At 46.7% G+C, this 4,903-nt stretch overlaps 1 protein-coding gene across 2 annotated transcripts in view; it reads left to right on the forward strand.

The window, feature by feature from the left end:
* Nucleotides 1–662: 662 nt before the first annotated feature.
* The window catches only part of Zfhx3 (zinc finger homeobox 3), a 287,724-nt gene continuing 283,483 nt past the window's right edge, over nucleotides 663–4,903 (forward strand). For both annotated transcript variants that reach the window (XM_031341363.1, XM_031341364.1), the window contains exon 1: nucleotides 663–959. The gene's annotated coding sequence lies outside the window, so the exon portion shown is untranslated. The remainder of the gene's footprint in view (nucleotides 960–4,903) is intronic.

Consider the following 4,903-nt stretch of genomic DNA (forward strand, 5'->3'; position numbering starts at 1 on the left):
AGGTCAGAGGTCATCAGGAGGATTGGACAGGTACTCACCCACTAGCACAGTACGAAAGCTACTGAGTACCTAGCATGTGTGGTATATACCTGTGTTTATGTGTTCTTGGTTGCACGTGTGTGTATGTGTGCACATGTGCACACATTTAGCTCCATACCTCTATCCATCTTCCAGCCTGTGTTGGCAACGCGCTGCCAGGTGCTCCAGGATTATACTCCAAGTGTGCAACCAGGATGCACCCATGCTATGCCTGCTCCATCTGCCCACCCAGAGATGTCTGCACCACTGCTCGGCTATACTTAGTCCTGTTAGTAGCTTGTTTTTCTAAGCCCCGAAATTCATTTTCTTTTCCCGCCTTGCTTCCAGAAAAATAAATAAAAGTGAACACATCACTCATTTAAGACGAGGAATGGAATTTAGGTTGCGTTTTTCTTTCTATTTTTATGATTAGTTAGAATTTTCCTGGGAATGCAGCCAGGAGGGCATTACAGTGAGATAATGTCCTGTATTTAATCGGAACTGCAATGGCGAACTGCGTTCGGTGGGGAGAGGCTAACGTATCCTTTTCTGTCTTGTCTGTTTTCAAGAGACAGCCAACCACTTGGCCCAAGATGAAGGTGAGACTGAGAGATGACCAGGCTCCAGGCTGGAGTGATGGCCTGCGGGGTGTCAGGGTACAACTGTGACTCCATCTCCTCAGGGGACCTGTCAACCCCAAGAGCCCTGAGAATCCCCAGAGGAAGCTGTGTGCAAAGCTCCCCACCTCCCCAAACTGGCCAAGGTGATCAGCTGTGGTTCCACATCCACTGGTCTCTTCCAGCATCTTCTACAACTGTCTGACATCTGCTGTCTGGGAGACGCGTCTGCCTTCCAATGAACATCTGTCCCTCCGGGTTACCCAGCTACTATGGGCAAAGGGAAGCACAAGGCCTTTAAGTGACCTTGGAAGTGAGTGCCAGGTAGGCCAGATCATCTCCTTGATTTTGTGTGCATGCATGCCATTTCCCAAGAGCCTTTGGTGCGAGAGCAGCTGGCTGGGAGCTTTCTGTGTTGGTCTTGTTGCCGGCAGAGTTGTTTGTTCCACCGCTGCCTACGGAAAGGAGATGCCCGGGAGAGAGGCAAAATAGAAAGGGATATCTTAGAGAGATGTCCTAGAGAGATGTCTGAAAGGAAGGAAGAAGACAAGGGCCCAGGGACAAAGGAAAAGGGCTTTAACTCGCAGGAAGGGAGCCGGAGACTAAGTGGATGGTTGTGGATCAGCCTTTCTCTGCAAAGAGCGGGGTGGTCAGGGAAGCAGGAACGGGAAGGTACACAAAGCCTCACAGATTTACTGTTGTCCCCATTAAACTTGCAGTCTGCGGGAGCCGTCTGTTCAGGTAAAGGCAGTGGAGAGAACAGGATGCCCCAAGCAACCCATAAATAGCAGGGTGAAGACAAAGTGTTTATTACTTAGCCTTATGGAGGCCATATAAGTGCTCTCCCAGGGCGTGCGAGTGCAGAAGCGTGTGCGCGCCGTCGGCCCACGTGTGTGTCCCTAGAGTGGGAGTCCCAGACACAGTGTTCGCGCTTGGCTTGACTCTATGAAGGCATCCATTTGATGGAATGTAAAGCAACAGTTCACGGTCAGCCCAGCAAAACCTTGTGGGGAGACAGCTTGTTTTTTTCTCTTTACTTTTCCTGTTTGCAGGGAGAACAGGGTTTCTCTCTTCTCGACTCTGTGCTCTCCCCAAAGTTGTCTCACAAGGCCATTGCCAGATGAGAGGCTTCCTTTGAGCACAAGGCTAGATGGAAACAATACTCTGTTTTGGGAGGGGGGTGGGATAAAGGTGGGGGGAGGGTGGAGCTGGGATGAGTCCAGCCCAGACTCGCCTACTCTAAATTTAAATGGGCTATTGTTTTAATAGGACTGATGGTTTCTTCAGACAGTTTGGGGCTATTCAATACAAAACTTCATTGTGTGTGTGTGTGTGTGAGTGTTGCTTCTTCAATGAATGCACAACATCAGAAAGATGGGTCTGAACACTGTTTAGGTTATAACTAGTCTCCTAGTCTCTGTCCTCTGCTAAGTGACACACCGTTAAGTGACTTACCCCTTCTCATTTGGACATTAGTGTCCTTAATTCAGATTTATCTATCTATATAATACTTTCTGAGATTGAAAATACATACACACACACACACACACACACACACACACACACACACACACATATATATATATGTGTGTGTGTGTGTACCATGCCAGAAAGTCTGGGTTCAATCCTCACTACCAACCTATGCCAGACATGTAATCATTGTATCCAGGAAGTAAATGCAGGAATGGAAAGATCAAAATCATGCTTCCGCTGCATAGAGAGTTCAAGACAAGTCTGGATTACATGAAACTCTGTCTTATAAAAGACATCTTCTTCATCAAGTATTTCTTGACTCTGATCTCGATCTAGGTCATACTCACGTTCACCAATAAACCTCAACATACTTATCTGAATAGCTTTCATAGGGAGAGAATCATTCCTGTGAGTGGTTAAGGGTGAAGGACGTGTGTTGAATATCTTAAAAGACTGGACAGATTGGTTTGCTATGATGAGAGGAAAGTAGAACAGAGCTGTACTGCCAATGCCATGCACCAGCATCTTGAGAAGTCTTCACAGGGGTTCATAGCATTTTCAGCCATTGGACAATGTTTTGAAAATGAAGCAACTCTTTCCAAAGCTCCTTGCCATCATCTTGGGATGAGGACATGGATTTGCAAGCTCCTCTGAGCAATGAGGATCAGTGAATAGATGCAAGCAAGTCACCAAGACTAAGGCTGATTATTCTGGATTATCAGCCAAAGCTGTAAGATCATGTTTCGGGGTCTCCAAGGGGACTAGTTAGAATGATGGAGCGCAGCAAGGCCCAGTGCCTAGGATGCTGGGAGTGTTCTGGCACAGCCTTCCTCAGGCTGGTGTTGGCTGGCCCTGCAAGACTATGGCCCATGTGGCACTGTGTTTTGGCCTTCCAGGAAGGTACATCACTAATAGATCCAAGAAAAAAGGATTCCCTGAGGTTCCGCCAACCAGAGTGTCAAGAGCCAACCCTGTGCCACTGGAGGCCTTTGCCAGCTCCTCTATTTATCTCTATAAGGTGGGTTCTCCAGGAGGACTGGCCAGGATCTTTTGTCTTTCTCTTGAAGCAGAATTTTAGTGGTCCAGGCTGGCCTCCAACTTGTAATCTTCCCTCATGAGTTCTGGGATCGCAGGCATGTGCCAGCAAAACCCTGCTACTAGCATCCTTTATAAAGCAATTGACACTGCTATCTGCCTGGTGGGTGGTCTCGAGCTTCCTTAGTACCCTTCCTCCCATCTTCCCTGAATTCAGTTTTTTCTACACACATTTCTTAAATATATCCTTTATGATAGCACTGTACACACAATACAGTACATATCTGTGTGTCCATGTGTGTGTATGTGTGTGTGTGTGTATGTTTCTATGCACATGTGTATATGTATGTGTGAATTTAAAAAAAAAAAATGCCCAAGCCCAGGGCACTTTCGGCTTCATAAGTAAAATGACCAAATAGACAAATAGCCATAAAGATTATTACTTTATTTAAAACTTGTATTGTATGTGTGTGAGTGTGTACCCATAAAGTGATAGATATAAGAGGGCAGACAGGGGTGTTAGGGGCCCTCTTTTATCACTCTGTGCCATATTCTCTTAAAACAGGGTCTCTCACTAAACCCAAAGCTTACTGTTTCTCAGCTAGGTTGGCTGGCAGGCTAACTCTATCAGTTCTACTATCTCCCTGTCTCTCCCATCACTGTGATTCCAGGCCTGCAGGGGCACATTCAGCTTTTTGCATGGGCTCTGGGCATGCTAATTTAGGTCTCCATGCTTGCATAGAAAGAGCACTTAATCTCACCAAGCCATCTCCCTTGGCCAGATACAAACATTACTTGATAGAGTTATTGCAGTGAACTTGGAAGGTACACAGTAGGAACAAAGTTAGCACACTGAGGAGGCTGGTTGGGAGATGTTTCCTGTTGGGGTCCTGTTGGTGGTAAGGGGGCTAGGATTCCCAGCACAAAGGATACAAGCACAGCTTTGTGCGTTGTGTGAAGCATCTGGGGAGAAAGGAGGGTTGGAGATAAGGTTGGAACTACCCGGCTCAAAGCAAGCACAGCTTGTGTGAAGGACTATTCATTCATCTTTGCATCCTGGAGACACTTTTCCAGGCTTGGATTCTGATGAGGAGGATCCTCCAAAGTTCACAGTCATTAAGAAGACACTCAGTATCACTGCATGCCCATCTCCCAAGGCAACACAGGGCCTTGGGCTCCGTGTCTGATAAATGAGAGCCCCGATGGTATGTATGCTCACGTTTTCTAGAGATGAATCTTGGAGACAGGACTTCTGTAGTCAAATGCCTGTCCTGAGTCATGCTAGGCACTGGAAGTTCAATGGTGAGTGCAGCTCCTGCCCTCAATTGGACTACAAAGTGGTCCCTAGCTGTGGTTTGCAATAGATGTCTTCTGTTTGATTTTTCCTTGGCAAATATAAGTGTAAGGGGGTAGGGATGTAGCTTGGTTAGTAGGGTATTTATCTAGCATATGGAAACCCTGGCATTACATAAGCTAGAAGGAGTGGAGCGTGCCTAGGATTCTAGCACTCGAGAGGCAGGAAGATGAGGAATTTGAAGTTGACCTTGATGCCCCCTTGGCACATGCCTTTAATCCCACCACTTAGGAGGCAGAAGCAGGGGATCTCTGTGAGTTTCAAGGCTAGCCTGCTCAAACATAGTGATTCTGAGATGACTAGAGCTATAAAGAGAGACCCTGTCTCAAAAACCAAAACCAAAAAAACAAGTTGTCTCTGGCTATATAGTAAGTTTGAGGCCAGCCAGGAATACATGAGGCCTTGC

The sequence above is a fragment of the Mastomys coucha genome, unplaced genomic scaffold (genome assembly GCF_008632895.1).
Source record: "Mastomys coucha isolate ucsf_1 unplaced genomic scaffold, UCSF_Mcou_1 pScaffold22, whole genome shotgun sequence".
Classification (NCBI taxonomy): domain Eukaryota; kingdom Metazoa; phylum Chordata; class Mammalia; order Rodentia; family Muridae; genus Mastomys; species Mastomys coucha.